The sequence below is a fragment of the Wyeomyia smithii genome, chromosome 1, assembly GCF_029784165.1.
Source record: "Wyeomyia smithii strain HCP4-BCI-WySm-NY-G18 chromosome 1, ASM2978416v1, whole genome shotgun sequence".
NCBI classification, from domain to species: domain Eukaryota; kingdom Metazoa; phylum Arthropoda; class Insecta; order Diptera; family Culicidae; genus Wyeomyia; species Wyeomyia smithii.
This window is the reverse complement of record NC_073694.1, coordinates 108,281,271-108,300,144: the sequence shown is the minus strand read 5'-3', so window position 1 is coordinate 108,300,144 and position 18,874 is coordinate 108,281,271. Positions and strand designations below refer to the sequence as shown.

Below are 18,874 nucleotides of genomic sequence, written 5' to 3'. Positions count from 1 at the left end.
ACTGTGCAAAAACTTTCGTGATCGTTGACGCAAACCTGTTTGATCGAAATAAAAAAAACTTCGAAAAGTAAAATAAACCTGATCTACCAGGATAAACTTTTTTTTATAGATTTTTATCATTTCGCGGAAAAACACCACTACCGCTTTTCAACACTGGCTCCCCGCAAAAACTTGGCGGGACAAACATTTTAATTTTTCTGTCGCTTTTCACTCCAGCGGGAAACAAACTTTCGGCAAACTGAACGCCGCGAAACCACTTCACCAGCAAACTTAACGCCGGAAAAAAACTGTTCGTAGGCTACGAAAACACTGTCACAAAACTAAAATGCTCGTACACACGCGAATTTCTAAGAAAGAAAAAACCGATTTCCTCGTCGCCACTAAAATAACTGTGAAACTAACGGGACTAGTGATACTTTGTAGCAGAGTTGCCAACAAAATTTTTAATTGAACTGGAAGATTGCTGAAGAAAAAACTGGAAAAAACTGGATTCCGAATAAATTGACAAAATACTAAAAAATAAATTGTGAGAGTGCTTCTCTGTGATGGTTATTGAACCCAATATAAGTTTTACAGCAACTTCGGGCCTACATTTTGTTGAAATTATAAACTGAAAATTTTCATCGACAGGAGCAAAATTTTAAATTGCGCAACCAGTTTATCGCAAAATCAAGAAAATGAAGCTTTTTTAATTGATGCAACATGTTACGTTACATATGTGGATTCGAACAATTATTAAACTGCTACGCAACTGAAATTAATTTGAATAATGCCGCCTGTATATATCTTTGAGATAGATTGTTTCTATTTTTATATAACATTAACCCATCATTGCAATTTTTTTTTCTTTATGATCTGATAACACCTATTTGTTAGTTTTAGAATAAAGCTGAACTTACTTGTCTTTTTATCTCAATTATGCACAACACATCCTTAATTTGGCCGTGTTTCGTGCGAAATGATACAATACTGAAAATGCTGCTTATCAATCCACAAAACTTACGTTCTAAAAAATATTTCCAAACCAGTTAGTAGCTTGAGTGTTCAAAAAATCTGGATAAAACTGGCAGATATACAAAAAAACTGGAAGATTTTGGGGTTAAACTGTTTGACTGGATCACTAAAAAAACTGGAAGAATCCAGTTTAAACTGGAACATTGGCAACTCTGCTTTGTAGTAATACTAAACGCGAGGTGTACACTTCGACAGTCAACTATAAACTTCTTTTATTCTCTCTGCATCAGAACACTGAGCCAGCCAGTTGTTCAGACAGGGTTGTATTCTAGTGGTCACCACACTTTTAATACTGCATATTTAAAAAAAAATATCTGAAGTAACATTTAAAGTAGGCTTGAACCGTTTTTGCCTTTCTCTTAGAGAGGTTTAGAATGATTTCACGCCAACTCAACCAGATAGCAGCAACACTTTTATAGAAAAATAATGACAAATTTTATTTTGAAATTCTACACTGAAAAAAAAATATCCCAAAAACAAATTATTATTAATTTTTCAGTTAGTTAGTTATTAGTTAGACAATATAGTTGTCTATAATTCTTCTGAACAAATTAAAGTGGGCACTCTGAAGGAAAAAAAGTTATTTGGACAAAAACTTTTTTCTGTCCTCCAAGCAACGGTAATGCAAGAGTTACACGGGAAGAAATAATATCTCGAAAACTGGCAAAATGACTCATGATTTCATTATTCATGGTATGAATCATGAAATTATGAGCCATTTATTCGTAACGTACCCTCTGCGTTACTGTTTTGCTGAAATCATGAGCAAATTGGCATGAAATCATGATTTATGAGTCGTGAAACTTAGCATTTGACTCATGAAATCGGGTGTTCAATTTATGAAATCACCCTTTGACTCATGGAACCATGATTCTGCCTTATGAAACCATGAGTTGCGAGTCATAAAATCGAGTGTTTGATTCATGAGATCTCGCTTTGGCTCATGGAACCATGATTTTGATTTATGAAATCATGAGTTGTGAGTCATGAAATATAGCATTTGACTCATGAAATCGGGTGTTTGATTTATAAAATCTCGCTTTGATTTAGGAAACCATGAATTGATCATGATTTATGGAATTCGATTAACGAAATTGCACAATTCATTTATGAAACCTTGTTTTGGTTCAATAAATCTTTATGTCATGATTTATCGATCACGAAACTGGAAATATAATTCATGTGATCTAGTGAATTCGTATTTTGGTTTATGAAGTCAATAATTTATTTCATGAAACTTCAATGAAAATTCACTAAACTTATAATAAAGTTCATAAACTTTGAGTTGTATTAATCTCTCTGATAAGTTGGAATATGAAACATGATTATGAATTATTAAAATTATAATTTTTCAACTTAAGACCACCAATAAAAATCGTAAAAGTTCAGGTTTTAGATGCCAAACCGTTACGGGTTTGAGGATTCTACTTTACCCAAAGTTATAAAGATTGTCAGTGATTATGCGTTTGTTGAAAACAAGTTTGACAGTTAGTATTATTAATGATTTGCACGGTAAAATAAACTAAAACATATACACACCAAATTCCCGAAACCAGATTCAGCAATCTTTACTGAAATTCAACAATAAAAACCATGTACTGAAATTTCAGCAATTTAAAAGTGTACTGAAAATTCAGCAATATGTGTTGCTTTACCGACATTCAGCAATCTTTCCTTTGATTACTGAATATACGGCAATATACTGTCAAAATGAAAAAAAAAAATGGTGCCTGTTGTCAATATTTTTAGTCCGCGCTCGTAAAAAAGGCGTATAAAAGGCTTGTAAGCCTTAAACGACGACCGTTGAGACGTGAAGGAAGTGTTTGGTAAATGGAAAAATTAATTAATCATGTTTTTCTTCAGTTCAGTGGAGGAAAATGGCGAAAGGACATCGGATTAACGGATCGGACTTGGGCGACACATTACTCGAGGATCAATTTTATCTTTGTGACATGGTTGAATGTTAATAAATAATTTTTAAATAATAAGCGAAAAATCGACTTCCAACGTGTTTTAAAATATACACGAGAATTCTCATTGAACTGATATTTCATTAATTCAACGGACGTTCGCTGAAAATTCAGTAATAGTCCGTCAAACATGAATGACATTTCACATTGGTGAAACATTCAGTAATATTTCATTGCTGAAATGATTACTGAAGTTTCAGCGTGGCAAAATTCAGTAAAAGTTTAATGAATTTCAGTAAAAAAAAATTTGGTGTGTAGACAATCCACGAGACAGTTGCTGATTTCAGTTCGTTTAAACTTTGACAGCCTTAGGTAGGTATGTTCGAACGGTCGCAACTTGGATGCAAACGGGATCGAAAAGCGTGAAAAAAAAGGTTGTCCGATTGGTTGCTCTAGTATTGCGAGTGGCGATCCTTTTCACAGCAATAAAATATCACTTCAGATTTTCTCCGACATTAAAAGATTTCGTGTCGGTTGTGTGTTGGTTTAGCAACTTGAAAAACAACAACAATAACAAACGCACAAGCAGTGAAACGTCACCCTTGGAATGTCTTATTGATGATTAAAAATATTTTTAGAGCCAGAACGGTTTGTTTGATCGGTGTGCCGTCTCCAGAAAAGTTGCAGATAATAATTTTGTCTTTCCGAAAAAAGTAAACACCGAAAAGAAATATTTATTTTGCAACATAAAAAAAGGAAAACAACTTGTTCAAATTTTTTTTTTAACTACAAAAGGTTATCTGTTGTCTTGTCTACAAAAGGTTATGGTTGTCTGTTACAGTGTTGATAAACTCGCTCTAAACAAGCATGCGATACTCCAAGAGGTGTTCTCACTGCTACCGAAACACACACACACAACGGAGTGCCTCCACCGTTCGAACTGTTTCTCGTTCATTCACACTTTCTCCATTTCACAGCACCGAATGTTCATGCTTGCGAGTTCTCTTCGCTCTCGAAATCATGGACAAACACTCCTGTATAGTAAATACTCTCCTATTCGCGTGCATTCCCCTACTCGCGAGCACGACCAGCTGAAAATGATTGTTTCAAGCAGTACCTTAGAATATCAATGTTTATTCATGAGTAGATTAATTGAATTAATCTCAGTGTCAGCACATTTATTCTCTGAGCAACTCAGTAACCTATGTTCATTGTGACGATGCATGTATATCGTTTCTCATATTCAATGACAGAACAGTGGAATTAATATCAAAGGCCTTGTAATGATATTCAAAGAAGCTTCGGTGATTATCAATTCAAGTAGTGCAAATCTGTTTAGATGCTGTACACTGCCCAGTACAGTATAAATGATCGAATAAGGTTAATTTTGATTTTCACTATTTTGATATGAGTTTCATTTTTGACGATCAAAATATCAACACGAGTATTAAAGCTTATCTTGTCGGTGTTCATCGGTTGTTTGGTACCACGAATATCAACGGTCGCATGGGTAGTATGATTATTAATATAAAGACGGCTGAAAATCGCTGCTTTTGAATATTATGACAGTGAATATTCTCAGCACTGGTTTCAAGACGCATCGGAATGGCGTGGCGCGATGAAGCGGAGTGGAAAAAAAAGTATTTCGACGAGTAGGTAGTCCGGTTATCCTAGCTGGCCTCGAGTTACGATGCGAAGTCTGTGTATAATAAACAGAAGGTCGAGCTCCGATACAGAATGTAGCACCACGGCTTTGCTTTGCTTTTTTGGTAGTCCTATACCCTACACGTTCCAGTATAAAAATTCTGCATTCCACTATCGGCTGTTGATGCACGAAGCAAAACTGCTTGGCAGTAATTCAGTAATCGACAAATCGCATGCGTGAGTCGGTAAAGGAAGCATTTTCGTTTTCGGCAGATTTTTTTAAAGCACTCCTAGTCAAGTACTTATATTCGGATGCTATTACTCGCATGTCTCTACTCGCGTATCCGTCGTGAGTAGCAAGACAAAAGAGAAATTGCGAGCGGTTTCATGCTGGCTGCTGCTCTGGCAAATGCGTGAATAACAAAGAGTGTGTGTGCAAACGATTAGAGAAGCGTAGCACACATCTCATTATCAAGAAAATAGTTGAAAAGTTTTTCTTGTCGCTCGCTTAGCAACGCTGCACATGAGACGGTTCCCATATAGAGGAGCGGCCAAAATTACCAAAATGCAAATTTAATATTCAGGATGCTTTGAGCACATCATTTTGTAGTTTTTGATCTGTATTTTCATAATTTCTCATTTAAATCTTGATACATGGAACGGATTATATTGAAAAACGCCTCCAAAGTTACCTTTTTAAAAAATTAAAAAAAAAGAGTGTTTCTGAATATGTTACGCAACTGAAATTAATTTGAATAATGCCGCCTGTATATATCTTTGAGATAGATTGTTTCTATTTTTATATAACATTAACCCATCATTGCAATTTTTTTTTCTTTATGATCTGATAACACCTATTTGTTAGTTTTAGAATAAAGCTGAACTTACTTGTCTTTTTATCTCAATTATGCACAACACATCCTTAATTTGGCCGTGTTTCGTGCGAAATGATACAATACTGAAAATGCTGCTTATCAATCCACAAAACTTACGTTCTAAAAAATATTTCCAAACCAGTTAGTAGCTTGAGTGTTCAAAAAATCTGGATAAAACTGGCAGATATACAAAAAAACTGGAAGATTTTGGGGTTAAACTGTTTGACTGGATCACTAAAAAAACTGGAAGAATCCAGTTTAAACTGGAACATTGGCAACTCTGCTTTGTAGTAATACTAAACGCGAGGTGTACACTTCGACAGTCAACTATAAACTTCTTTTATTCTCTCTGCATCAGAACACTGAGCCAGCCAGTTGTTCAGACAGGGTTGTATTCTAGTGGTCACCACACTTTTAATACTGCATATTTAAAAAAAAATATCTGAAGTAACATTTAAAGTAGGCTTGAACCGTTTTTGCCTTTCTCTTAGAGAGGTTTAGAATGATTTCACGCCAACTCAACCAGATAGCAGCAACACTTTTATAGAAAAATAATGACAAATTTTATTTTGAAATTCTACACTGAAAAAAAAATATCCCAAAAACAAATTATTATTAATTTTTCAGTTAGTTAGTTATTAGTTAGACAATATAGTTGTCTATAATTCTTCTGAACAAATTAAAGTGGGCACTCTGAAGGAAAAAAAGTTATTTGGACAAAAACTTTTTTCTGTCCTCCAAGCAACGGTAATGCAAGAGTTACACGGGAAGAAATAATATCTCGAAAACTGGCAAAATGACTCATGATTTCATTATTCATGGTATGAATCATGAAATTATGAGCCATTTATTCGTAACGTACCCTCTGCGTTACTGTTTTGCTGAAATCATGAGCAAATTGGCATGAAATCATGATTTATGAGTCGTGAAACTTAGCATTTGACTCATGAAATCGGGTGTTCAATTTATGAAATCACCCTTTGACTCATGGAACCATGATTCTGACTTATGAAACCATGAGTTGCGAGTCATAAAATCGAGTGTTTGATTCATGAGATCTCGCTTTGGCTCATGGAACCATGATTTTGATTTATGAAATCATGAGTTGTGAGTCATGAAATATAGCATTTGACTCATGAAATCGGGTGTTTGATTCATAAAATCTCGCTTTGATTTAGGAAACCATGAATTGATCATGATTTATGGAATTCGATTAACGAAATTGCACAATTCATTTATGAAACCTTGTTTTGGTTCAATAAATCTTTATGTCATGATTTATCGATCACGAAACTGGAAATATAATTCATGTGATCTAGTGAATTCGTATTTTGGTTTATGAAGTCAATAATTTATTTCATGAAACTTCAATGAAAATTCACTAAACTTATAATAAAGTTCATAAACTTTGAATTGTATTAATCTCTCTGATAAGTTGGAATATGAAACATGATTATGAATTATTAAAATTATAATTTTTCAACTTAAGACCACCAATAAAAATCGTAAAAGTTCAGGTTTTAGATGCCAAACCGTTACGGGTTTGAGGATTTTACTTTACCCAAAGTTATAAAGATTGTCAGTGATTATGCGTTTGTTGAAAACAAGTTTGACAGTTAGTATTATTAATGATTTGCACGGTAAAATAAACTAAAACATATACACACCAAATTCCCGAAACCAGATTCAGCAATCTTTACTGAAATTCAACAATAAAAACCATGTACTGAAATTTCAGCAATTTAAAAGTGTACTGAAAATTCAGCAATATGTGTTGCTTTACCGACATTCAGCAATCTTTCCTTTGATTACTGAATATACGGCAATATACTGTCAAAATGAAAAAAAAAAAATGGTGCCTGTTGTCAATATTTTTAGTCCGCGCTCGTAAAAAAGGCGTATAAAAGGCTTGTAAGCCTTAAACGACGACCGTTGAGACGTGAAGGAAGTGTTTGGTAAATGGAAAAATTAATTAATCATGTTTTTCTTCAGTTCAGTGGAGGAAAATGGCGAAAGGACATCGGATTAACGGATCGGACTTGGGAGACACATTACTCGAGGATCAATTTTATCTTTGTGACATGGTTGAATGTTAATAAATAATTTTTAAATAATAAGCGAAAAATCGACTTCCAACGTGTTTTAAAATATACACGAGAATTCCCATTGAACTGATATTTCATTAATTCAACGGACGTTCGCTGAAAATTCAGTAATAGTCCGTCAAACATGAATGACATTTCACATTGCTGAAAATTTAGCAAAGTACCGTCAAAAAGAATGACATTTCACATTGGTGAAACATTCAGTAATATTTCATTGCTGAAATGATTACTGAAGTTTCAGCGTGGCAAAATTCAGTAAAAGTTTAATGAATTTCAGTAAAAAAAATTTGGTGTGTAGACAATCCACGAGACAGTTGCTGATTTCAGTTCGTTTAAACTTTGACAGCCTTAGGTAGGTATGTTCGAACGGTCGCAACTTGGATGCAAACGGGATCGAAAAGCGTGAAAAAAAAGGTTGTCCGATTGGTTGCTCTAGTATTGCGAGTGGCGATCCTTTTCACAGCAATAAAATATCACTTCAGATTTTCTCCGACATTAAAAGATTTCGTGTTCGGTTGTGTGTTGGTTTAGCAACTTGAAAAACAACAACAATAACAAACGCACAAGCAGTGAAACGTCACCCTTGGAATGTCTTATTGATGATTAAAAATATTTTTAGAGCCAGAACGGTTTGTTTGATCGGTGTGCCGTCTCCAGAAAAGTTGCAGATAATAATTTTGTCTTTCCGAAAAAAGTAAACACCGAAAAGAAATATTTATTTTGCAACATAAAAAAAGGAAAACAACTTGTTCAAATTTTTTTTTTAACTACAAAAGGTTATCTGTTGTCTTGTCTACAAAAGGTTATGGTTGTCTGTTACAGTGTTGATAAACTCGCTCTAAACAAGCATGCGATACTCCAAGAGGTGTTCTCACTGCTACCGAAACACACACACAACGGAGTGCCTCCACCGTTCGAACTGTTTCTCGTTCATTCACACTTCCTTCATTTCACAGCACCGAATGTTCATGCTTGCGAGTTCTCTTCGCTCTCGAAATCATGGACAAACACTCCTGTATAGTATATACTCTCCTATTCGCGTGCATTCCCCTACTCGCGAGCACGACCAGCTGAAAATGATTGTTTCAAGCAGTACCTTAGAATATCAATGTTTATTCATGAGTAGATTAATTGAATTAATCTCAGTGTCAGCACATTTATTCTCTGAGCAACTCAGTAACCTATGTTCATTGTGACGATGCATGTATATCGTTTCTCATATTCAATGACAGAACAGTGGAATTAATATCAAAGGCCTTGTAATGATATTCAAAGAAGCTTCGGTGATTATCAATTCAAGTAGTGCAAATCTGTTTAGATGCTGTACACTGCCCAGTACAGTATAAATGATCGAATAAGGTTAATTTTGATTTTCACTATTTTGATATGAGTTTCATTTTTGACGATCAAAATATCAACACGAGTATTAAAGCTTATCTTGTCGGTGTTCATCGGTTGTTTGGTACCACGAATATCAACGGTCGCATGGGTAGTATGATTATTAATATAAAGACGGCTGAAAATCGCTGCTTTTGAATATTATGACAGTGAATATTCTCAGCACTGGTTTCAAGACGCATCGGAATGGCGTGGCGCGATGAAGCGGAGTGGAAAAAAAAGTATTTCGACGAGTAGGTAGTCCGGTTATCCTAGCTGGCCTCGAGTTACGATGCGAAGTCTGTGTATAATAAACAGAAGGTCGAGCTCCGATACAGAATGTAGCACCACGGCTTTGCTTTGCTTTTTTGGTAGTCCTATACCCTACACGTTCCAGTATAAAAATTCTGCATTCCACTATCGGCTGTTGATGCACGAAGCAAAACTGCTTGGCAGTAATTCAGTAATCGACAAATCGCATGCGTGAGTCGGTAAAGGAAGCATTTTCGTTTTCGGCAGATTTTTTTAAAGCACTCCTAGTCAAGTACTTATATTCGGATGCTATTACTCGCATGTCTTTACTCGCGTATCCGTCGTGAGTAGCAAGACAAAAGAGAATTAGCGAGCGGTTTCATGCTGGCTGCTGCTCTGGCAAATGCGTGAATAACAAAGAGTGTGTGTGCAAACGATTAGAGAAGCGTAGCACACATCTCATTATCAAGAAAATAGTTGAAAAGTTTTTCTTGTCGCTCGCTCAGCAACGCTGCACATGAGACGGTTCCCATATAGAGGAGCGGCCAAAATTACCAAAATGCAAATTTAATATTCAGGATGCTTTGAGCACATCATTTTGTAGTTTTTGATCTGTATTTTCATAATTTCTCCTTTAAATCTTGATACATGGAACGGATTATATTGAAAAACGCCTCCAAAGTTACCTTTTTAAAAAATTAAAAAAAAGAGTGTTTCTGAATATGTTAGAATATATAAAATCCAACAAAAGCTGTTATACTATGTTTGCATACAATTAAATTATTATATTAGCTTCATAAAACTGAAAGAGTAATTGATTTTAACCCAACAGAGTCTGCCGCAGGCTACATAGAAAATATGCGAAATTTTCCTAATTTTGACCTTTTAAAACATTAAATGGAAGCACGTTCCTGAAAGCCCAGCTTGTGCTCTCCAAGAACCAATGTTAAAAGTTTGCGGAAAATTTGCGTTTTTGTAGAAAAAGATGAAAAAAAGTTTTCCAATTTTCATGTAAATCTGGATAATCGATCAACGAAATTCATCGTATATCAATTTGGTCCAAAACACATAAATGAAACGTAAACTTAGTGTAATTTTTATTTTGAAAAATAATTAGATTTGCCTCATTCACATGGTTTATGGACAACCCCTTGTCACTACAACACTTTTTTTCAAATGACAAAATCATATCTACAGTAGGAAACTAACAATTTGACACCAAAACATTAATTTTGGCCAAAATCTTAATTTTCCAACCATTGTGCGCTGGTCTGATCATGGAAAAATAATAAGAAAACAAAGCCGTTTGTAAAAAAAAAAACAGAAAACATCAAAATCAGAACAGTACAATGTCGTAGACAGAAATTTTGTCCTTCTAAAAAATACACCGTAGGACAAAATAATGTTTTAAAGTGAAAACACAAAATACAATTATAAAATTTACATCTCAAAAAACCTTCTTCTCCGTTTCTTCCGCGAAAACCACGATCTTTTTTTTTAGAATGATGGTTAGTTGAAAAATAAAGAATGATAAAATTATCAAAAAAACGAATATTGGTTTGAAGTATAATTTTTTTATAAGGACAATCTACAACTTTGCCAAAAACGTCACACCGGTCAAATCAAACCAATCGTTCTGGCTCTTGAAATATTTGTAATCAACAATACCGTTTTTATCTAAAACGTTAGGGACCATACTTTAATAACGTAGAATTAAAGGGGGTGGGGGGGATATCATCATTTTGTGACAAGCTGTGACAAGGGTGGAGGGGGGTTGTAGTAAAATCGACTTAACATTTTTTTTAAAGACTGATTTTTTTGCAGGAAAAATGTATGCTAAAAATACACTAAAACATTGCACAAAGTATTGCAGCGAGATCTGCCGAAATGTTTTTAGCTGTGCCATACTGAAATCTTCTAAGAGCTCTGCTACATAAACAATCACTTGGATTTCACACACAATCTGTTTTGAATACAATGATCGTTGCTTTTTTATAGCTTTTAATAGTGAAAATTACAAGACGCTCGTTTCATTTCCGGAATAGTTTCTGTGCTCTCTACAGACATGGATCATACTACACACTTAGATATTATCACCGAGTACGGTAAAATAAATTACCGAGTTTTCAACAACTGGGATCTCGGTAAAAATCTCGGTAATACATCAAAACACCGAGATTCTATAAAAGCAAAAATCAAAAACCTGTCAAACTTTAACGAGATTTTCGGTAATGTTTCGCCGAGCTACTCTGGAGTTGCTGTCAAATTATTACGAGAACTACGTATTTTGCGATTTTTTTAGATAACCCAGAATATGATTAAAACGATTAAATATACAAATTAATTTATCAATTACTAAGTCAACTGATTCGAGTAAATACAGCTACAGTTTCGACGAGCTATTCTGGAGTTCGAACTGTCAAATTATTACGAGAACTACGTATTTTGCGATTTTTTTAGATAACCCAGAATATGATTAAAACGATTAAATATACAAATTAATTTATCAATTACTAAGTCAACTGATTCAATTAAATACAGCATTGCTAAAAACTGGAGAGTTTCATTGCTTCAATGAAATAAACAAACATCCATCACCCTGCAATTTCCATCCTGCGAAGAGAGTTGATAACCTGCGAAATTGAGTGAAGGAAGAATTAATCGTTTTCTTCGACTTTTCTTTGCAGCAAAAAAAACAAGCTCTGAGAAAAAATAGTGTATACTCACTCAATATTTTAGTCAATCAGATCATTGCAGATTTTTTTATATAATAATAATCAGCCGTAAAATCTGCTCCTTTTTTCTAAACCCGGACACGAAAAAACTGTTGACAGCTCAGTTTTGAGGAATCTCGATAAGAGCGTTTTTGTTCGACGAAATCTCGGTTAAATAATGTCAGGTTTCCGAGATTCGGTATTTTAGTATACTGAACTCGGAAGTTTTCGGTTTTATGGATTTTTTCGGTAAACAAATTTACGATATTGCGGTAAATACGTTGAGTTTCCGATTTGTCAGTAATTTTTTTACCGAACAACGGTAAACTAAAATATTTTCAAGTAGTTCGGTATTTTACTTTACTGAGAAAGCATTACGCAGTTAAGTGTGTAAGTTGTTTAAACACCTTTACTCCTTATACCAAAACACAAGCCCTTTGAAGCAGAAGTGAAGTCACAAGTCTATAAGTTGTAAATAAATTGAATTAGACACAGTTTTTTTCAGAGGTACGCGGGGGATACGTACCTCGTAAAAAAACACGTAAAAAACCGCGTTAATTCAAGAATCCGCGTGAAAAAAATCACGTTAATTCAAAAATTCGCGTAAAGTTAACCAGCAAGAAGGGCTTTAAAAAAACCCGAGACGCATCAGAACCAGTTTTTAAAATTGTCCTCTTTGACGGTCATTACGGATCTCTCGGAGGGCGGTGGTTTTTTTTTTTGGACTAAGTCGTGACGTGATTCAAGAAAAATAACTAATAGCACAAATAGATATCTTTAGTTTATAGGAACATCTGTGCAAAGTTTCAAGCAGATAAAAAATGGCCGATAAAAATGGTTTCCCTTTTTTTGCGAAATTGCACCATAACAATCATTGTTTTTTTGACGTGGGACTACGTCTTTCTTCACTATACTAAGGACAATTCGGTGAAAACAGGATTGAACATGTAACGTTTTTGGTTGGCGGAATGGAAGATTTTAGATGCTAATAGCGCTCAAACAACTATTCCGATTTCAATAGTTAATATATCGTTGGAAAGCTAGAATATACAAGATTTGTATAACATGATAATTTTGGGTATCATTTTCTTATTGCTCCGTGAAAATTGCGGAAAAGTTTGAAGGTCGAATATCCACATACATTTTTTATAAGATTGGTATATTTCCCTAACGCAGACTTCAAAAACAAAGACGAAATGCAGTCATTGGCTAACAATGCCAGCCAATTTGCACCGCATTTATCACCCAACGTGAGCGACGCAGAAAGAAAGCAGAGATGCGTGATTGCAGGGTGGCCAGCGAACCAGGAAAACCGGGAAAAAGCCGAAAATTCTAAAATGCAGGGCTGGTAGCAGGTCTCTTTTTATAGACTTGGTCTCTATTTTGAAGCTAGTCTCTAAAAAGTCTCTTTTTTCAACGATAGGTCTCTAAAGTCTCTTTTTTCTTCTTAAATGGTCTCTTTTTTGATTTCTCGTTCAAATTATCAGACGATGTTGGAAGGAGTATCTGTTGTGCTACAAGAAATGACATCACAATTTTGGACGCCCGACACAGTTCAAGAAAACATCCTGAAAAAAAAGACTCTCTCATCCCAAGCTATTTTTTCGAAGCGACCAAAAAGTAGTTGCCAGTTGCTGGAATTACGTTGCTTTTATGATGCAGAAGCAAATCCCACGTACATTCCATTTCGGAATTTGACATTCTAATTTTATTTGACACATATTTCGCAGCCCACCGTTATATTGCGGGGTTAGCACTACGATACTAAAAGTCTTTCTTCCGAAATGGAATTCGAACCTACGACGACTGGTTTGTTAGACCAGCAACGTACCTCGAGACCAGCTGGTAGCCTTTTATGATGCAAATCTGGAAACTAAACATTCAAGCAATTTGGAAACCAAAGTAATAATTTACAGGGTGGCCAATCTCTTCAGCTTCATTTGTTGAACCATTTCTGAAAAAATATCAACTTGAAAATCTGTAAGCCGATTGGCTTGATCCTCTCTGTTATGGAAAACCTGGTTGTTGGTTTCAATCAAAATAGACAGCGGTTTAGTAGCTATACCTGCGAAATCAATCTTAATTAGCCGGATAAGCATATTTTACTGTTCTTAACTGCTGTAAGCATCGGCGGGGATTGGGGGGACTAAGCACTTTTTAAAATATTTGTCTAAACTTCAACTGAGCTATTTGATTATCGAAAAATGGTTTACCTTGTAGTTTCGAAACTCGTCAATCATTTTGATTTTTTTAACCACGACTCATTTCAAATAGCCTTTTCAGGTGGAGCAGGTTTAAGCACTTAATTTTGAAGTGTTAAATGTTCGTTCATGCCTCTGCTACTCCAAATTTTTGATTGGATTGAGTTGACTTACCCAATTGTGCATCATATACTAAAGTCACAGACAAACTGCCGTGCAACTAATTTTCGTAAAAACGGTTTTTGTTTTTGCGAATAAGTGTGTACGCTTTTTGCCTGTGTCCTAGAATGGTATAGAAAAAAAAAGCAAAGCCTTGGTGCTACATTCCAATTCGAATCTCGACCTTCTGTTTATTATACACAGACTTCGCAGCCAACTGTTAAGTGTACAGGACAATTGCGGGGCCAGCGCTACGATCCCACTAACACTAACAGTCTCTCCCGAGCCGAGACTCGAACCTACGACAACTGACTTGTTAGGCCAGCATCGTACCTCGAGACCAGCTGGGAGGGTAGAATGGTATAGCAATCAATGCAAAAAAAAAGTGATTGCTTAAAATGGAATAGCAATCACTGCAAAAACCAAAGGTATGAAAGTGCTCCAAAGGGCCGAATGTCGTATACCACTTGACTTAGTTCGACGAGCTGAGCATTTTCTGTATGTATGTATGTATGTATGTATGTATGTGTATGTGCAATTTTTTTCTCTCACTCACTTTTCTCGGAGATGGCTGGACCGATTTCCATGAAATTAATTGCAAATGAAAGGTCTAGTTGCCCTATAGGTTGCTATTGAATTTCATTGTAATCGGAATTTTAAGTTTAGAAGTTATGTATCAAGATGTAAAAATCACGAAACATCAATATCTTAGAAACTGTACAACCGATTATAACAAAACAGATGTCAAATGAACGTGCTATCTCCAGAACCCTTAACTTTTAAATTTCATAATGATTTAACATATGGTTCATAAGTTATATAAAGAAATGTTTTCCGGAGGCTGTTTAAACTCACTCATTTTTCTCAGAGATGGCTGGACTGATTTTCACAAAATCAGTCTCGAATGAAAGGTCTAGTTGTCCCATAGCTGGCTATTGAATTTCATTGTAATCGGTTTGTAACTTTGTCTGTTATTTATAAAAATGTGAAATCACGTTATAAAAGCAAAGCTTATACCAAAGCCTGCTTAAACTCACTAAGACCGATTTTCACGAAATCAGCTGCGGATGAAAGGCACCCTATTGAATTTCATTGTAATCGGATTTTTGTTTTAGGAAGCGTGTTTCAAAATGTGAGTATCACGAAACTTCATTATCTTAGAAACTACACAACCAATTGAAACAAAACTGGTGTCAAATGAACGGGCTGTCTTGAAAATCCTTAACTAGTGATTAAACATGTGGTTCAAAAGTTTTTGAAAGAAACGTGTCCCGGAGGCGTTGAAACTCACTCATTGCCTTATTCCTAGAAAGGTATAGCAATCACTGAAAAAACCTAAATTAATTCACCTAGCGGTCAGACTCAGCCTTTCTCATTCAAACTTATTATTTGTAAAAATAGATTTACATGAATGCTTGAATCCAATAAAGGTATTTATATTCACTCTTTTGGTTCTAAATAACTCTTAACTAGCCCGTTCATCTGATATCAATATTGTTCAAATCGGTTGTGTAGTTTCTAAGATGATGAAGTTTCGTGATTTTCACATTTCGATAGATTACAGACGAATTTACAGTCGGATTACAGCAAAATTCAATAGGGTGTTATGAGGCAGCTAGACCTTTCATTTGACATTAATTTTGTGGAAATCGGTTCAACCATCTCTGAGAAAAGTGAGTGAGTCCAAGTAGTCTTCGGAATGTGTTTCTTTTCATAGCTGGATTTCACATTTTTAAACATAACAGGCAAAGTAATAATCCGTTTGCAAAAAAAAATCGATAAAGTCTTACGGGGCAACAAGACCTTTCATATAACACTGATTTTATGAAAATCGGTCCAGCCATCGCTGAGAAACATGAGCGAGATCAAATGGTCTCAAGAACACGTTTCTTCCAACTTCTAACTTCTGAACCACATGTTCAATCTTCATAAAATTCAAAAGTTAAGGGTTGTTTAGGTAGCACGTTCATTTGATTCTAATTTTGTTCAAATCGGTTGTGTAGTTTCTGAGATATTGCTGAGATATTGCAGCGCTAAAACTAAAAGTTTGATTACAATAAAATTCAATAGCAACCTAAGCGGCAAAAAGACCCTTCATTTGACACCAAGATAGAAAGAATCGGTCAGACCATCTCTGAGAGAAGTGAGTGCGAAAAAAAGGTGCACATACACACGTACACACCCACACTCACACACACATATACACCTATACATACATACATGCAGAAAATGCTCGATTCGTCGAACTGAGCCGAGTAGTATATGACATTCGGCCATTTGGATCACTCTTCTACCTTTTAATTAACCAGTGATCGTTAGGAGAGAGTCACTATGTTTACTTTCATTATGTGATTTCACATTTTTATAAACAACGGACAAAGTTACAGCCCGATTACAATGAAATTCAATAGCAACCTATGGGGCAACTAGACCTTTCATTTGACACTAATTTTGTGAAAATCGGTTTAGTCATTTCTGAGAAAAATGAGTGAGTTTAAACAACCTCAGGATAACTTTTCTTTACATAACTTTTGAACCATATGTTCAATCATAACGAAATTTAAAAGTTAAGGGTTCTGGAGACAGCCCGATCATTTGAAACCAGTTTTATTGAAATCGGTTGTGTGGTTTCTGAGATATTGATGTTTCGTGATTTTTACATTTTGATACATAACCTCTAAACTAAAAATCCGATTACAATGAAATTCAATAGCAACCTATGGCGCAACTAGACCTTTCATTTGCAATTAATTTTATGGAAGCCATCTCTTAGAAAAGTGAGTGAGTGAAAAATGTTGTACATACACACACACACACACCACACACACACATACACACACACACATCCGTCGGTGTCCACACCAGACATCTCGGTAGACGGTCCCTTGCTAGTCAAGGCCGTCGAAAGGTGCATGGACACGCGGCCAAGAGTGGCAGCGTTGTCCGAACAACTCGACGCTATAATCGAGCTCTCGGCGAATAGGCGAAATATCGCTGGCGGCCTAAAGCAGAGCCTCCTCCTGCTTCGGGCCACTATTGATGAAGCCAGGAAGGAGCACGAAGAATTCCTAGCTCGGGTGAAGGCGGCCGAGAAAGAGGTAAGGACCAGAAGGGCGACTGCATCTAAAGAGGTGCAGACAGACGCCCCCTCGTTCGCGGAAGCGGCCCCCGGGAACCCCAAGAAACGGTTGGTTGCGCTACTCCCACGGGAGAACACACCAACCGGTTCAAGGTCCGCCGCGGAAACGGCACAAGTGGAGGCTACGGGCAACCCTTGGACTACTGTAGAGGGTAGGAGGCGTCGGGAAGGTGCGACGCGCCAAGACGGCGGAGTGGCCAGAGGACCGAAAAAGGTCAAAAAGGCGCGGAGTAGGGGTGATGCCCTCATACTCAATACGGAGGGGTCGAAATACTCAGAATTCTTGAAGAAGATGAGGGGGGAAACCCAACTCAAGGATCTGGGGGCGGATGTGCGGAGTATCCGCCGATCTCGCACTGGCGAGATGATACTTGAGCTCCGGAAGGACGCCACGAACAAGGGGCTACCTATAAATCGGTAGTTGAAAAGGTCCTAGGGAAGGAGGTGCAAGTGCGGGCACTCACCTCAGAGGTGACTCTCCAGCTTAAAAACCTGGACTAAATCACCGAGGGGTGCGACATCCCACAAGCCCTCAAAGCGAAGTGCGGGGTGGAGGTGGCTAAGGAGTCAATCCGCCTCCGCAAAGGTCCGGCGGAGACCCAGATAGCTACCTTCCGACTACCGTCGGCGGATGTTAACCTGGCCCTGAAAGAAGGCAAGTTGAAGGTCGGCTGGTCTGTATGTCCTCTGGGCATACTACAGCAACCAGACATTTGCTTCCGGTGCTTTGAGGGTGGACATAAGGTGAACGGAGTGTTCTACTGCAGTTGCTATGCTCCGCCACGTTGGTCTACCGAAAGGTTCACCCTGATGGTCGATCTCCTATCCATGGAGCTAACGGGCCTAACGCCGTTGGTGGTGGCGGGGGACTTCAACGCTTGGGCTGTTGAGTGGGGAAGTCGCTTCACGAACCAGAGGGGCCAGATCTTGTTGGAGACTTTTGCAAAGCTCAACCTAGATCTGGCCAACGTTGGGGACAAAAGTACATTTAGCAGAAATGGCGCGGAGTCGATCATCGACGTGACGTTCTCCAGCCCAGGACTGATCAAGAACTGGAGGGTAGACGATGGCTACACTAAAAGCTACACTAAAAGCGACCACCAGGCGGTCTGTTATAGTGTAGACAACAACGAGAAGACATCGCATTTTGATGCCGAGGTATTTGAAGAGGCAATTAGACGAGAGCGCGAGGGGGGCAGTCGGCTTCGCCCGACGCCTGACCAACTAGTTGCTATGCTATCTCGGGCGTGCGACGCCACCATGCCTAGGACTCGCCAACCTAGGAATGGGAAGCCACCGGTCTACTGGTGGACTGACGAGATAGCGGACCTTCGCAGTGCGAACAGAGGACAGAGCGCCGCGCAGCACTCAGTTCTGCCAGATCGACGCTGAAGAGTGCGATTAAGGCCAGCAAGAGGGCCTGTTTCGATAGGCTATGCGCGAGTGCCAATACGAACCCGTGGGGTGACACCTACATGATCGTA

The 18,874-nt window shown here is 37.1% G+C and overlaps 1 protein-coding gene across 1 annotated transcript in view; it reads left to right on the top strand.

Annotated features, from left to right (window-relative positions):
* Positions 1-18,874, top strand: part of LOC129718617 (E3 ubiquitin-protein ligase UBR1) — a 504,745-nt gene that overhangs the window by 393,305 nt on the left and 92,566 nt on the right. The window lies entirely within an intron of this gene.